A 17482-nucleotide genomic window follows, 5' to 3' on the forward strand; every position below is an offset into this window, starting at 1 on the left:
GTTTCTCTAGGCAAAACCTCGTATTCCTTTGGTCAGTTGGGCCCAATTGCATTTGCTTCAAGTATAGAGAATCACCATGAATGACCCACTCACTGCCTATCTCTGACCCTTTACTAGGGCGCTCATTTGAGAACCCTGACTTCAGAATGCAGGTGAACTCAGATTTCTACAAATTGGCCTGGCAAAGTGTGACTCCGTCCCCTCTCCCCGAGGTGGACAGTGCCCCCCAGTGGAAATGAAGGTGAGCGCTCCTCCTGTCCCCCACTGGCCGGGGCCACACTGAATGTACATGTTTGCCATTTCCCTGTGAGGTTGCAGCCGACCAAGGGTCTGCAAAATTGCCTGAAATTCTGAAAGCAAATAATGGAAGGAGAGGACTAGTTCCTATGAATAGCAGACATATTTTATTATCTCAATTGTAATCCTTTTAACATGACTCCAAAGCAGTTCTCTGGTTCAGAAAAGTTACAGAAACGATAGGGGAATGAGAACTATATATAAAAAAAAAAGTGAGATGTTTTATTATTTCTCTTTCAACCCACCCCAGGACATTGATTCAGCTTAGGCCAATGGAACGGAATTAGTAAGTGGATGTGCTGGTGTAAACAGTTTTAATAATAGAAAGTTTATTATTTTTTTGTCAACTCACGTAAATACACAGTGGACAGTAGCTCAGGAATGGTATGATTTTGAAATGTTACCCATTGTCCAGTCTTTGGCATGGATATGTCTGGGATCAAGATAGAATAAGGAGGTGTGTGTGTGTTGGGAGGAGAGGGGAGTCATGGCCCAGGTCACAGTGTCCCAGGGCCTGGGATCCTTCAGCACACACCCAGTACTGCCTCCCCAGGAGGACAGCTGGGATCCTTGTTCCAATTGCATTACGATTTCGAGAATATTCCATCTCATTGAGCTGTTCCATAAACATTTCAAGATTTAAGATGATGCTAAATGATGTGGACAGAATTAAAATGCTTTAAAATGACATAAGATGGTGAACTCTATAGCTGCCTTTCTTTTCGCCTAAACAGGAAGAATGGCAAGTTGGGGGAATGACCCTGTGTTACTTTTCAGAATCCTCTAGATGGTGCTGCTGTGATAGCTATTGGACAGACTTTCTTTCTTTCTTTCTTTTTCTTTTTTTTTTTTTTTTTAGCGCTTAACTATCAAACCAAATATTTAACTTATTAAATGTCTTATAGTTAATTGCTAATATGATACTATTGGTAATTTATACCATCACATTTACATTACATTCTCTTAACAATAGTCTATGCACATAAATCATACAGCAGAGTAATTTCAAGAATTGAAATACATGTACTTCTCTGGTCATTATTCAATAAAATTAAAGACTTGCATGTGTGGATGGATTTTTCCACACACATTAAAACTGGCTATAGGATTAGCTCTTGACTACCTCTCCTTGTGTTGGACAGTACAGGACAGTGGCTTGTACATAGTAGTTGCTAAGTTAATGTTTATCAAAGGAATTGATTCTAATTTGTTTTTTCCCTTCCACTACTGATTGGAGATGAGGTGACCAACTGGGTTAAGCTTTTCAGAACCCCAGTTGGAGATTGCTGCTTATCTTTGCTTATCTTGCTAACGAAACGATTGGGAGGCCATTTTTTTTTTCTGTATTTCTGAAAATGGCCTGGTGGGGGTGGGGGGAATGTGTGTATGTGTATAAAATCACTTCTTTATTTTAAAAGCAAATTGGTTTTCAGGTTGGTTCCATTGAAATGCAGGAATGGTATGAAAATTGTGTTTGATAATTGCTCGAGTCTTAATCAAGATTTTATTAAAATCAATATTTGATATGCTGCTCAATTTAATTAAATTAAACCATAGAGAAACGAGTAATAAATGAGTTTGAAAATCAATCACGGATAAGGTATGTTTCTTTTAATTAGTTTAATGTAGAGAATGTTGGGTTAAGCAATTGCTGACCACAGAAGGAACAACAATGAAAAAAATCACCACTTTTGTTTATGCAGTATGAGCAACTAATATTAATGAGCACATTCTCTGTGCCAGGCACTATGCTAAACATTGTTTATTAAGTTTCTTCATTAATTTTGGGACAAGTTTTAGGAGGTCTGTCTCCTTAGTTGATGATTCAGACCTGGGTTTGAGCTATCATGAGGGTCCTGGGCCATTTAGCCAGGAAATGGCAGAGGTAGATTTTAACACAACAATCAAGCTTTTGCCTCTACCTGGAGTCACTCAGAAATAGGAAGAAAAAACATACTTTTATTAGGATGAATTTTAGAGAAAGTGCATTGGTGGTAGTTTTCTTTCTAAAAGAAGTGTTGCCTTTATAGACGAGTGATAGATTAGAGGGGGGAGAAATCCTAAATCAAAAAGCGTGAACGTTGACTTAGCAGCTCAGAGTCTCATAAAATACCAGAGAAAGGAAAAGAAAGAAAGAAAGAAAGAAGGAAAAGAAAGAAAGAAAGAAAGAAAGAAAAGAAAGAAGCGAAAGAAAGGAAGAAAGAAAGAAAGAAAGAAAGAAAGAAAGAAAGAAAGAAAGAAAGGAAGGAAGGAAGAAAGAAAGAAAGAAGAAAGAAAGAGTGTTTTATTTTTCTGGACAGACACAGAATACCGTTATTTACCATATAATTTATGCTTATTGGGAAAGGCAAAGATTTATGGCTTTAGTAAAAAAAAGCGTTCTAATTGGGATTAGCTAATGAAAAAATGGTGGCACTGGAGAGGGAGAAAGGAGGAAAATGTGATTTCGGTTGAGGTGTTTCTTCTCTCCTGGGATGTAACAAAAGGGCTAGTGTTCCACACCGGGGCAAGAATCACACTTTTAATTAGGCCGTCGGAGTTGGTGCCTGTATTTTTGGTTCTCGGTCTTTGTAGTCATCCGTGGAATCAACTCTAGGAAACTAAGGCTATTCTTGTTAAATACTGTCGGCGATGAGGACGAAACTTCAGCTTGCTGAAAAATCTCCCTCAATTTTATTCAGCGCTTGTTTGGTGGGATGAAAATAAAACCCAGCAACAATCACAACCACACGACTGCACAGCTTCCCTGCCATAGACCTAGAAGAATCTGTCTCAAGGCTCTGCTTGCTAAGCTTCAGTCACGATTTTTGCCATCCCTGCGCGTCTTGTGTTACTTAATATGTTCCTTGAAAATGGCTCATTATAAAACATCAAAATTAAATACGGTTGTTTTCGAAGGAAGCTTTGTTTCAATGCCAAAAGTGGGAAACCAGGGTTCGTTTCTCTAAGAAGGATAGGAGTGAAAAGAAATACAGTCAAATCGAAACACGTTATCAAATTTTAACTCCAGGAAAGTGTCCAGAGGTCATAAAGACATACTTGCACCAAACTGAGACTTCCTCTTTGACTATATCTGAGCAATAAAAAAAGATTGGAAAAGGGAATAATGTTATCATTATGTGAATCAATTTCATCCAACAGTGTCTATTTATCAGCTAAAATCATATTTCCGGGCCCAGGTGCATCTGTTAGCTTTTGTGATCAGTAGCCCATGTATCTTTGTCTGTTGCTCATGCGAAGCTTTGCCCCCTTTCTTTTCTTCCCTGATTCCCCCCCAGTCACATCTGAATCTTGGTCTCTGCCCAGATAATTCCCCTTACCTCATTTCTGAACATATAGAGAATTCTGTTAAGCTAACACACGGGATGGAGGGCAGATTATAAAATGAATAGTTTCCATTGCTGGTTAACGCTACCTTTCTCCATCTATACTGTTTGAGATACTTTTTCTCCAACTAGATGTGGCAAATTTCCAATAATAGTAAAGTAAATGTAGTGAGTGATATGTCTCTTTACCACCCTGACCTTCGTACACCTGGTTCCCCTACACAGGCGACCACCGTCATCATGTTTTATGTATTCTTCTGGAGATGGTCTGTGTATGTGAAACTTTACTTGAACCTCTGTGTCTCCCTAAATTTCACACAAATGGAAGCACACCCTACATGTCATTCTACAGTTCACTTTTTTTTTTACCCAACGATATTTTTTGGATGTAGTTTCATATTAGTATATGTAAGCCCTCATCCATTCTTTTGAACGTTGCATAGAAGTACTCCATGCATGTAACTCTTCCCCTTTTGATGTGTACTTAGATTATTACTGTTTTACAAATAATGCTGTAATGTCCCTGCATAATTCTCTTTGGGTCCATGATGGGCAGTAAGAAGTAAATCTGCTGCTGGACAGTACTCACTCAAATGGTTAGAGATCTAATTACAATAATTAGAGAGGGCAAACATGATCATATTTCTTCCCATGAGAATCCCATGCTCTCTCTTCGTCCTCACCCATAATATGAACTTGTCTTTGTCACGGTGCCCCCCTGCACAGCATGAAGCATCCTGATTTGTACATGAAGTTATGGCCTCTAAGTTATGTTTGTTGTGTGCGTCTAATCCTATTTAATCTTCCCTTGTCGCCATCACATTTGAAATTAGTTGTGTAGTTTTGTTCTCAGTGCCTGTCTTTGATGGATGACAAGCTCCATGAGGTCAGGGAGGGACTTGATGTTATGGAAAAACCTTAAACTTCTCTGGCCTTAGGAAAAATGACCGCAATATCATTTTAATGGCAAATAGATGCACGTTCCTAAGGGAGCTCGAATGGGGAATATGGAGGGGGAAAAAAAGAAGAAAAGGAAAACAACCCATGAGAGTTGGGGTTGCTATTTTTGATCAAGTTGGAATTGGGAAATACCAGGAGTCTCCTAGGAAATCTTGATCTCACTGGAAGATGATCCTGCTCTCTTGGCCAAAGAGCAGGTCTATATTTCTGTGCACATAAAACTTGCAGACCCAGACAGAGGGCCAGTCTACCTTCTGGCTTCGCCTGCCATTTATTATCATTCACAAGGTGGTGTTAGATGCTCAGCTTTTAAAAGAACTGGCTTTTCAGCAGTATTTTTACCCTTGAGAGTATATGGAGAGAGCTCTGTGTTGTATATTAATCAGAGCTTCCACGACTCTTTGAATGGTATTCGAAATGTGTCTGGGAGTGTGGTGAATGAACTATGCCCAAAGTGTGCTCTATTATTTATTACACAGGAGTCTTTCCATCTGAGACATAGGCTGAAATTAAAGGAGCCTAATACCTACTTTAATAACTCAGCGTTCTTCCCAGTTTCTGCTCCTTATGCACTCCTGCCCCCAAAAGCTTTCTAGGATTTGATACCTCTTAAGAGTCCGTTTGTCTCTCAAATCGTACTAAAATTTGTATTTCTAAATTCCCCACTCTTTCTGTGGATGTGTAGCTCTCAGTGCACCCCATGCTGTGCAAACATTTAACAATCACGCCTAGAAGCTGTTCCTTCTAGAACTCCTTCCATCCCTTTTCCCAGATGGCAAGTCTTACTCATCCTACAAAACCTGGTTCAAATGTCATTTCCTCTTCTGCCCTCCCTGACTGTCCCAGGCGATGAGTCACCCTCTTCTCTGTGCTCCCACCATCTTCTCTGTGTACCTCGACCGCAGGCATCTCAAGAGAGCAGTGTTGTCCCCAGGAGGGCAAATGTGCATTCTTGGGGAACAAAAAATATTATTCTGTTTATGCATAAAACACAAATACACACAGCACACAGCCAGACAGCATATAAATTTCCATGCTGGCAGACAGATTAGGAAAAAGATGTCTAAATATGCTTATAGAAAACACAAAGCGTACATACATGCACAGCCCAAACATCTGCCGGCTGCCTTGGTTCACTTGGGTGGTACCATGCACCCATCCCCTTTCTCTTCCATTCGGGTGGCCCTGCTTCCTCCACCCCAAACCAACTCACGAGCCATAGCCCTTCCATTGCCCGTACTTATACAGGCAAACCTCAGGTCTTCTTCAAGGTCAGGTGCGTCGTTCTGTAGTACCTGCGTGTTTCTTTATTTAACGTGTATAAAACCACTTAACATGCAACCACTGTTATTAGGTTCTTTTTTCTGTGTCACTGTCAAAGTCACTCGGTGTCGTGCCCCCTTGTTCCACCTTCCCCGTAGGCCCTGTGGTTTTGGCTGTGCGATTTTGCGGAGCGAGCTGACTTTTTAGGAATGCGTATGTTGTGTTACATCAGAACTGACGGTACTTAGATGCTGGCAACTCTGAACTAATGTCTCAGTTTGGATTTCAGAGAAGTAAGTTGATCTTCAGCTGAGTAGTATTGAGGCTTTTTATTTTCCTAGGGGGCATTTTGAAATAAGGGTGAAATAAGTACATTGATACATATGCGTAGAATTGCCTCACTGTAGCACCTCAGATGTGGACCAGTGCAGCTGAGCCCTGCTAGTGACACAAACAACCAGCAGGGGCACTGTTACAAATGATGTGGGTTTCTAAAAAGGTGAATACCTTCTAAAGTTCTGAACAAAACAAAGTATACCTCTGTAGTTGCTTTCCCGGAAAATTCATTTAAATTAACCCCGTGCACCCCCCCCCCCATTCATAACTCAGATGGAATTTGCTTCTGGCTGGTTATGTATAAACATACTTTTCATCTATAGGAATGGCATGGGGGACAGTCCCCTCTAGGGCACAGGCAAGCCCCTGCCCATCATGTGACAACCCACCTGCCCCCACAGATTTCCAGCACGCCCTCTGGTGAACCACTGGCCCATTTCCACGCACTGAAGATAAGCTATAACTATGTAAGTTCCTCACGCAGGCTGAAAACATAAGTATACAGAGAAAGGAAGGGAGAAAAATGATTTAGCACAAGGAAGGGTAGGAAAAGTTCAAATGTTTTTGCTGACAGTAAGTGAAATAGGAGTAACTAGTTTTGTATGACCTAATATCCTTAGGCTGATTGGAAGAAATACAGCAAGATGAGTGCTGTCCGCTGGATGTGAGTACGTTCGTGACTTCAGACTTTCCGGTAGCCGCGTTTAAAAACAAGGTAAAAAGAAACATGTAGAATCAACTTTGCAAATGACAGTATTTAGTCCAACATACCCAAGGCAATGTTTTGTCAAGAATGTAAGCAATATGAAAAGTATGTTAATCAGCTAGTTTGTATATATTTCTTGTACGAAGTCTTTCTAATTTTGCACTTAGAGCACCTCTCACTTTCCAAATGCCCAAGAGTTCTGTATTTGCTCCCAGCCAAGGAGCTCCCGATCTTATTGGGTTATGACAGTGCTTTAAAGTTAAAACATTAATTCTGTAGTTTCTAGGACACTATTAAGGGCGAGCTGAGAAACCCCGACTCACGCCGCCTTAAACAGTAAGAACGTTTGTTCTCTTTCTTAAGTCAGGAGGGAGGCTGTGCCCCAGGGGTGATTGTTCAGCAATTCGTGCCTTCATCAGGGATGTGGGTTCTTTCCGTCTTTCTCCACATGGGCTGTTCCTCTCATGGTTGTTACGATGGCATCTTGGAGCAAGATGGTGGCTTCGGTTTCCTCGTTTGTGTCCAAAAGGGGGAGTGTCGCTCTCCCGCAACTTGAAATATCCCTTCTTTCTTTCAGTCTTATTGGGCCCAAATGCCACGTCCCATGTGGCTCACACAGATCACCAGGGTCAGGCTATTGGCCGGGGATGCGGGGATGCCTTTGGCTGGGCATTTTCTCTTCATTTGCTCACAAAAGAGACACCGTTTCTTATCCTATTCTTGCTTTCTTCACTCATTTACCATACCTCACTGTGTCTGTGACGTCCTTGTAAAACCTGGACTCCCATAATTTTTGGCCAAGCCACACGTGCAACATTGCATTTGATTCTGATTTCAGGGGATAGAAAGGATGGAATGCATTTAAGGGACAAAGAGAGATGAATCATAGTATGTCAGGAATGTTGAAGGGAATGGGGGTGTAGACCCATGAGAAGTGGGGGCTGGACGTGGGGATGAGGCATCTTCCATGTCTTAAGACGGTGTGCCTGCTCGTAGCAGTGTAGCTGCCTCTAATTTGTTCTGGAACTGGAAGCCAGATAATTAAGTCTGTTAGAATAACGCCTATGAGAAGAACAAATAAACTGTGACCGAGGCCAAGGTGCTTGTCTAAGAAGAAAGTATTTCAACATCAGTCCGTGAACTTGGTTACCCTCCTTCCATCTCTCACCTGATCCCTCCTCCCATGGCTTGAGGCCTTGTGCTTAGTTCTGGGCACATAGTGCAGTTCTTAACCGTTTTTTAGAATGATAACAAATTTATGAATGATGGTTAGTAAATGACAACATTAATTAATCTTTATTGATGATCTGAGCTAAGTACTAATTTATCTGTTGTCTTCTTAAGTCCTCACCAAACCCTATGAGGTAGGTGCTATTTGCGTCTCTGGCGTACAGATGAGACACTGAGGCTTGTGAGATAAACGAACTTGCCTAAGGTCACGGAGCTGGGATCCATGCCAGGACTGACCAGTCTCTGAACCTAGGATGTTAGCTAGCCCGGGAGATACTAGAGGACTCGACTCTCTGCCCTCTTGATGGGCAAGTTATTAGAAAGAACAAGTGTTCTTCCTGATTCCCTGTGATGCTGCTGGGGCTCGTGGCTGAGACTAAGGGGTCATGAGTTGGATGTGATGTGGCTTCTTTTTCTTTTTCACTTTCAGAGTGGTCTGCTCCTCTCAGGGATGTGCGGGATTATTTTACCAGGGGTGACGTTCTTAGTTCATTTTGTGGGCTCACACCTGTCTTCACTCTTGTCCGGTTCTGCTTCTTTGAGCCCTGTGTGCCCTCATGTGCCCTCACAGAGTAGTGCACACCGTGGAAGCGAGTCCACATTTATGAAATCAGGCTTTATCTGAGGGCAGTGGGATGCCAGTAGTACAGTTTTTAAGAAGGGGAGCGCTTTATAATTTATAAGCATTGCTCTGGGCTGTTTTGGGGAGATGGAAGGTGAGAGTGACCAAGGGTGACCGAGTTCAAGAGGAAGCTCTTTCTTGGGGGATGTCGCTCCATCATCTCCAGATCTCAGTCCCGTTCCTTACAACGCTGAAGTCCTCTGCGTCATATCTCAGGGAGATGGAGAGAATGTGTTCAGAAGAGAGGGGATAAATCAGCCAGTGCAAGCTCACTCTTTGACCTGGGAGATGTGTGTTCATTTCCCTAAGGCACTCTTCACTTCTTGTGTCTCTGCCCATCAGCCCTGAAGCACCCAGATTTTAACACTGTTTTGGCAGTTCATGATCCAGTGAATAACTGGGGAGAAATGAGAAAGTAGAAATGCTAGGAATTAGGAGCGCCTGGGTGGCTCAGTCAGTTAAACGTCTGACTCTTAATTTTAGCTCAGGTCATGAACTCAGAGTTTGTAAGATTGAGCCCTTCATTGGGCTCTGTGCTGACAGCCAGAGCCTGCTTGGCATTCTCTCTCTTTCTCTCTCTGCCCCTCCTTCTCTCTCTCTCTCTCTGTCTCTCTTTTTAAAATTTTTTAATGTTTATTTATTTTTGACAGAGAGAGAGAGAGAGACAGAGCATGAGTGGGGGAGGGGCAGAGAGAGAGGAAGACACAGAGTCTGAAACAGGCTCCAGGCTCTGAGCTGTCAGCACAGAGCCTGATGCGGGGCTTGAACCCACAAACAGCGAGATCATGACCTGAGCCGAAGTCAGATGCTCAACCGACTGAGCCACCCAGGCGCCCCAGTCTCTCTTTCTTTCTTACAATAAATAAATAAACATTAAAAAATCCTAGGAATTATAAATCCTTCCAGGACAAAACTAGTGTAGGCCATTACTATCTTATGGAAGGAAATTGAGGATAGAAGGATGAAACCTTGCTCAACTCCAGAGCAGTTATAACAGCTAACGCTGACCAGGCACTTACTACATGTAGAGCATATCATACACATTATTTTACTTAATTCCCACTACAGACATGCGAGGGACTATTCCTGTTCCCCTTCTTTGGTGAGTGCTTTGAGGCCTTGAGAGGTCAAGTGAGGTTCTCAAGGTCACAAGGTAGTAAGTGGCAGAGTGTAATTCCAACCCGAGCTGTCGGACTCCAGAGCCAATACTTTCCACTCTGATGACTTTGGATCCCCCAATGTTCAATTCAAGAAACCCGAGATCGTCCCTTTCCACAAAACAGTCGATGCCGTGCTGTGAAATGTGTAGCAACGTTGCGGCTCCTGCCTAATCGCCCGGTAGCCCTGGCCAAGTGTCAAGTAATCCAGATCGCATCCAACATGGACATCCGTGTAAACGCGTAACGTCGACATTCCAACATGAGGAGCGCCATCGGGCAGCACCATCAGTTGTCAAGCGAATGGCCTAGCGATTGAGTGCTAAAGCATCTCTACAAGGTCTAAATAAATAATAATGTGGAAAGAGAGCCGTTTGCTGGATGCAAGACGCCAGCTGTAGTTTCAAGGAAATGTTGATTGCATGCTTTAGGAGCTACTCCACAAAGCCGTGCTCCAGTGTGTGTTTTCCTTGTAAGGTAGCAGGAGAGAAAGAGACACTTTTATTTTTGCCTGCAGTTTATTGTTTCCTCCTCAGCAGCTGTGCCGACGTGGTGTTGATTATGCAGAGAAGAATTATTTTGATTATTGACAGTTGGCATTCTTCTCGTAATTTGGAGTTCTTCATCTCTGGTTCACTTCCTCACCTCCTCTCCTGCCCACACGTGTATAAAAACCTTGGAAGCTCTCGCTAGGATTCTTACGCATGGCAGCTGTGAGCAGCGATGGAGTTGAAAGTTCAGGGGCAATTTGACATGAAACTCTTCCTCCTGGTCCGTCCCTTCTCTGAGCATCGCTTCAGAGCAAGGGAGCCGGTGGGCTCGTGAGGTTCGTGGTGAGTGTTGGAAAGGCCTGTCCGTGAAGAAGCCAGGTTCCCTTGTGGGCCGCCTTGCCCCTGCATCTCTGTCTGCTGGCGGGCGCCCCCTCTGTCCCAGCCACGTCCATTCAGAGCTGTGTGCCAGTGGAGTGCTGGTTGGGGCTGGCTCAAAGGAATGGCCTGTGGGAAGGATCCCATAGTTTTCCTTGGAACAAAGAGCGCTTAAGAAACAACGATGATCTCAACAAAACAGAAAAGATCCCCCCCGGAGGTAATCTTCACATGGTGCATGTGACTGATTCCTGTGGAATCCTCTGTCACCTCCCCTTGCCTACCTGTATTTCAGCCTCAGATAAGACACACTCAAGTGGCAGACTTCCACCTCAAAAGCTTTCTTTCTTGGCCAGGAGTTAATGCCCCTGGGGATAAACCTCCATGAAGGGGATCAGAAGAAACCAGTGGGAAATGGCCCAGCTTCTCTTCCTTCAGGTGGGCAGTTCTGAGAGGCACTTTGTTTGCTTCTCAGACACCCTGGCCAAATCAAACCATGTTGCCTGCAGCAGTGACCCCAATGTACTTCCTTGTCTCAGCTTTTTCTCTTTCCCTGGATCACCTCCCAAATGAACGACATGTACCCGAGTCCTTGTCTCAGGCTCTGCTTTTGGGGAAATACAAAATAAAGCAGTGACAGTGAAAAGATTATTCTTCCCTGAACTTATCCCTCTTTTTTCCTTTCCGAGATCTTACTCATTTGTATTGTTTTAGGGTAAATACTGAAATCTATTCTTAAAAAAAAGTAGGAGTAACATAGGTACATTGAAAAAAATGTTTTCTCTATTTGTACACATATGTATGTGTAGGTTTTTATTTTATACATGTTTATATATGTATGTATACGTGTATATATATTATTTATGTTATAATCATCCCTTCGTGGAGACAGTACATCATGGACAGAGCACAGTTTTGGATCAGACAGACCTGGGATTGAACGGTGGCTTCGTAGCATTCAAGTCTTACGAATTTGGGGTCATTATTTACCCTCCCGAGGCCTTAGTTCAAGCTCCTGTAAAATAGAGTGAGCATTATTTACAGGGTTATTATGCATATTAATCGATGTTGTATAGGTAGCACGCTAGCATGTCTCTGAGCATTTAGCAAGCACTTAGTGTATTTCAGTGATTATTATAAAAAGCAAAGCAAAACAAACGTCTCCACCAAGCTGTACGTACTCCCCCTACTCCCTGAGGGGTTGGGGCAGGGAGGAGGAGGAAACCACTGTATCTGCTATGTATCTCTCCAGAACTTTTCCCATGTTTATACAAACTTTCTAAAAATGTACGCACACACACACACACACACACACACACACACACACACACACACAGGAATCCATAGGGGAAGCGTTAATACATCATACATTAATAGAGGAGAGGGCAAAGCCATGGTGAATTAGTCAGGCTTCTCCAGAGAAACAGAACCAATACATATGTGTCTCTATGAGGGGAGTTGGTGAGATGTCTGTGGTCTTGTCATGGAGACTCTTTGACTCTCTCGATTCACCAGAGACTTTCCCATTCCCACCAGCACCTTTAAATAGATCAGGCTTCTTGGGCTCAGTCTTCCTTCTTGATATCCAGGCTCACAGCCTTCCGTTTAAGGACATGATCCCCAAGGATACCCTGGTGATGCAGGATAGAGCCCCTCTCTGGATAACAGGCCTGGTCCAAAGCTGACCCAGGGCAGCTCTTAGAACAATGCTCTTTGGAAGTGCTTGTGCCTTCTCTGAAGGTATTAGGCAACCAGGAGCTAGACACATTTGCATAACCTCTTACCAATATGCAGGTCCTTCAGCATAGGCTTTCTGAGGACTGTAGACAGACTACCCAAAGCCAAAACTCTATATATGTGATTTTAGCTCAAAATTTTGTTCTGGATGTATCTCATGTCCAGCATCAGCAAGGACCCTGGACATAGGAGCTTTCCCCCTCAAGGAAGGCAGAAGTTAAAAGGGAACTATGCAAATTTAGGATTCCCTAGCTCCTCTCCTACCTGGAAATAAAAGGAGATTCCTGGTGTTGGATGCTCTGAACTGAGGGTCTTCTGGGGAGGGGGGACTCCTCCACTGCTGAGTGGCCCTGTTTTGATCTATAGTCCAGCATGAGCTGCTGTGGCCGTCAGGGACCAGCTATTCAGACAAGCCCTCCTTTTGAATTCTGCAAGTATAAAGAAATGATAATATATCAAAACAGATGTCGGGCATCAGTTTTCTTCCATTCTTATCTATGCTGTTGTATTAATTACTAGACATTCTAGTCTATGCAGTTTCTTTCCATTTGAACTTGTGACATTTTATTCTATATTATTCTGCTCTATTACTTTCTTTTTTTTTTTTTAATTTTTTTTTCCAACGTTTATTTATTTTTGGGACAGAGAGAGACAGAGCATGAACGGGGGAGGGGCAGAGAGAGAGGGAGACACAGAATCGGAAACAGGCTCCAGGCTCTGAGCCATCAGCCCAGAGCCTGACGCGGGGCTCGAACTCACGGACCCCGAGATCGTGACCTGGCTGAAGTCGGACGCTTAACCGACTGCGCCACCCAGGCGCCCCACTGCTCTATTACTTTCTATTTCATTCCATTCTGTTCTACAGCCATGTATTGAGTTCTTGCTCAATGCAAGGGATTTTGCTGAATGTTACAAAAGAAATTCTTGCGTATGTGTGTGTGTGTGTTGGGGGGGGCAATGCACACACGTGTGTTTTGAGGAATAGTTTTCAGAATATCATTATATTTGACAAAATTTCCACATTTCTTGTATCCCTCTCTAGAAATACTCAGGAGGAAATCTCAGGTGAATCTGAAATATTACAGAATAAGGCTTTACCTAGAAAGCATTGGTACCAGCAGTGAGTTCAGGAGAATTCAAGGTTTTAAGCCCTTTGTGTTTCTCTGCCCATCGTTTTTTAGAGACCATATTTACTGACAGTGCAAATACAAAGTAAATTAAGATACATTGAAGTCTTTTTTTGAAATTTGGAAGCTATCATGCAACAAGACTACAAGGTGAATAAAAACAACATCTGCTTTCAGATTTCTCAATGATCTTCCTTCAATGTTGGCTGTGATGTGTACCTTGACATCTTTTGGTCAACTGAGAGCCAGTTATTCTGGGAATAATGTGTTCTTGAGAGCCAGTTTAGCGTCATGGTTAAGGTCACGGGCTTTCTAAAGAGCTGAGTTAGAATGTCAACTCCACCAGCTCCAGCCATACGAACATGGGCATGTTCTTTAAGCATTTGGATAATAGTAGTATCTCCTTCATGAAGTTCTTGAAAGAATTAAATGATATAATCCACATAAAGTGCTTAGGGTCACACTTGCCAATATTAAGTGGTCAATAAATGTTAGTCGTTAGTTGGGAAATAGGGACAATGTAATACTCTTATGGGGATTTTGAGGATTAACTGAGATGCTTGTAAAGCATTTAGGTCATCATCTGACACAGTAAGCACTCAATAAATGTTCATCATTGACATCACTGTTTCTGCTATTATGTGTTAAGTGCAAAATGTGGATAGTGTAATTAAGCATAGTTATAAATACTAATTGAGATAATGTGAGTGAAGTATTTAGCACTGTGCCTGGCATGGAGTGAGAACCAAATAAAAGTTAAGTTCCTGAAGGACAGGAACTATGTCATTGGCTCTTTTATCCCCAGCATCCTGGCCAATGCTTAGTACATAGAAAGTATCCAATAAATATTTTGTAAATAAATAAGTGAATAATTGTATTATTAATTAGGTTCTACTCTATTGCAAATGTAAAAGGAAATCTTGGAAAAGAGTTCTGGTCTCCTTTAGAAATCTGATGACCCCTGAAAAATGGGGAATAAAATAAACCCGAGGAGACAGGATGTTCCCAAACTCTGAGATCATCGTCATAATCCCCTACATTACAAAGGTCTTTATGGTTCACAAAGAACTTTCACATCCATTATGTCATTCAACATAAAAAAAACAACAACAAAAAAAACAAAAAAAAACAAAAAAAAAAACCAGGCAAGAAATGTCCTGAGGGTTGGCCTGGACAAGGAACTCAGTCTCTTACAAATGATTTAAAACCCATTTCGTCTTGCTACAGATATTGCTTACAGAAAACTTCAGGCACAGCAATGCTACCCAGCTTGATTTAGCTTAAAGAAACCTTTCGTGACCTTATAAACAAACACAGCCCAGTGGGAACCCAAGTGGAATTTCAGAATTTTGAAGATGAGCTGAGAGAATTTGCTCAGAAATGGGACATATTAAAACAATCTCTACCAAAGGAGTGAAACAATAAAGAGATTGACTCAGAAGAGAACAAAAAGGCCAGTGCCACTTACTGGTGAGCAGTGAGCTCCTGACTCATTGTAACTGTTGACTGCGTAGCATAATGTTTGGGAACATTGCAATCTTGAGAGCGGGCTTATGATGATGTTCATCTGCTCATATGGATGGATGGCCTTACATAAACTCTGATTGTTCATGGAAAGAGCTGCTTCTCCTGAAAGTACGCTACCAGAATTGGAGTGAGCAAGGCTGATTAAAAAAATTTTTTTTGAATATAAATGTCAGCTTTTAAATGCCTGTTCTCTGATATAATGCTGTGTGTTCACGCATATATTGGGTGAATGTGTTTTGACCTTATGTCATGAGTGAGTGGGTTAGGCTAGTTGATTAACTAAGTGAGTTACTGAAGTACAGACAAGGGCTGTATTGGTCAGGGTCCCAGCAAGAAACTTGGTTCAAATAGAGTTTCAGAGGGTTCAGTTGGTGGGACGTTATTAACCTAGATATGGGCAGGGTTGCTCCCAGATGATTCAAATGGAGGGACAAAACAACTGAAATATGGGCAGTGTTACAAAAATGGACAAGGGATGGTGAGTGAGGTCATTACTGACTAGCCATAGTAAGAAGCTCTCTCAACCCCTAGGATGTATATAACATTATGGGAACCTGGTGAAAACTGGCAGTATAGGTGGGGAAGCCATCTGGAAGGAGCTGTGATAGTAGGAAGACAGGTACCATTGTAGATTTGGCAAAGCAGGGAAGAAATACTCTGGCCCCCCTCTCCTTCTACCCTCTGATTTCCTGTAGGTACTTCCCATTGATCAAACCCAAGTGGATGCTGGCAGGAAAGGGGATCTGGGAGTTGCAGTCTGCTTGGTCTCCTAGGCACAGATTAGGGCAGAAAAGGGTGGATCTGGGTGTGGGCCTTATCATCTTTGTTGCAGCTACTCACCTCTGCCATTATAGGGTAAAAACGGCCATAGATAATAGGTAAATGAAAAGGTGTGGCTGTGTGCCAATAAAACTTTATTTACAAAACAGGCAGTGGGCCAAACACACAGTCATAGTTTGCTGACCCTTGGTCTCAGAAAATCGTTTATATGTTGAGTCCAGCATAAACACAGTCATTCAGTTTCGGGTAGCTGCAGTATCCTCAGATGTTTTTGGTAAGGGCTTGCCTCCATGGTTTCTGCCCTGAGTGATGCATAAATCAAAACAATCGCGCCAGTATAGGCTTAACACACACCAGGGTAAATTTGGGTGGGAGCCTTTAACAAGCTTGAAATGAGGACATGAATAATTCAGTTGAATACATAAATGATTCAAGCCAAGTCTTCCAGTAGTGTGTGTGACATACACAAGTGTATGTGTTATGTTGTATGTCATGAGTGAAAGGACAACCTAAAAATTATGTGCAGATAGATCACCAAAGGCAAGTGATCTATCTCCTACTTAAGCCAGTGGACTTTGAGATGGATGTGGGCCCTGCTCAGAATTTTAGGCAGTTTCAGATAACAGTAGAAATAAAACAGTGACCATCCAAATGAGAACAAGCAGAAGCCCAAACTAGTGTTGGGCAGAGGCTCCCAGGCAGGCAGGGGAGAAGGGATGTTGTATAGCGAAAACAAGGGACGTTTCAAGTATGCCCTTCTTGGAGGCTGTTCTCATGGGGAAGCTGGGGGTGGCTGGAAGTCGGGCAGCCTATGTGATTGGTTTCCAGAACATATGTGGCTTTCTGAAGTTGGTCCTGAGTTGGGGAAGGAGAAAAAATTAGGGAAGCTGGGTGTTGTTGACCAAGCCCTGAATGTTTTGGATTGATAGTGGCAGTTTGTGGTTTGGCTTCCTGGTCTGGCTGCTGCAGAGCTTGTGGGTCAGAGCTCTCTTGTCACATACAGTCTGGCCATCGGTTGCTGTAGATTCACTCTCTCAATAGGTTTCTGTTGACTCCGTGTCCTAGCTCAGCCACATCCTGGGTGATGCTCTGCTTGGCTCTTCTCCTCTTCAGGCCACCATGACAGTGAGCACTTCCCTTTCTATGCACGCAGCGCTGCAGGGACTCAGAATGGATCGGTGGTACCTGACTATCCCAACCCTGGCTGAATTATCACAACAGGAGAAGTCACAGCCCAGTTCTCTGAATTCCTTACGAAACTCCAGCTGCAGTCAACCCTTCCACATAAATCTCAAATTCTTCTCTTAATGACCTCGTCCTTGGTGGCATATCCCTTCCCAGATCTCGCCATGAGGGAGACCCAGCCAGGTAACATGTGGATTCTTCTCCCGCGATCCCTTGCCTCATTTGCACGTGGGTTTTCTCATTACGCTTTCATCACCGGAAGAGGCATCCTTGAGCCAGGAGGACCCAGAGTGGAGTGTACCTGCGGGACTGTCCATTCAGGCCCAAACAGATGTTCCTCTGAGCCCCAGGTTGCTGTCTTCT

The 17482-nt window shown here is 42.9% G+C and overlaps 1 long non-coding RNA gene across 4 annotated transcripts in view; it reads left to right on the forward strand.

Moving 5' to 3' along the window:
• The window catches only part of LOC106984023 (uncharacterized), a 798380-nt gene that overhangs the window by 10567 nt on the left and 770331 nt on the right, over nucleotides 1–17482 (forward strand). For 3 of the 4 annotated variants that reach the window (XR_008293707.1, XR_008293706.1, XR_008293708.1), the window contains exons 3-6: nucleotides 118–241; nucleotides 6005–6139; nucleotides 6506–6649; nucleotides 6803–6897. The exons of the other annotated variant lie outside the window; for it this stretch is intronic. This is a non-coding gene — a long non-coding RNA (uncharacterized LOC106984023). The remainder of the gene's footprint in view (nucleotides 1–117; nucleotides 242–6004; nucleotides 6140–6505; nucleotides 6650–6802; nucleotides 6898–17482) is intronic. 4 annotated transcript variants of the gene reach the window in all.

The sequence above is a fragment of the Acinonyx jubatus genome, chromosome E2, assembly GCF_027475565.1.
Source record: "Acinonyx jubatus isolate Ajub_Pintada_27869175 chromosome E2, VMU_Ajub_asm_v1.0, whole genome shotgun sequence".
NCBI lineage: Eukaryota > Metazoa > Chordata > Mammalia > Carnivora > Felidae > Acinonyx > Acinonyx jubatus.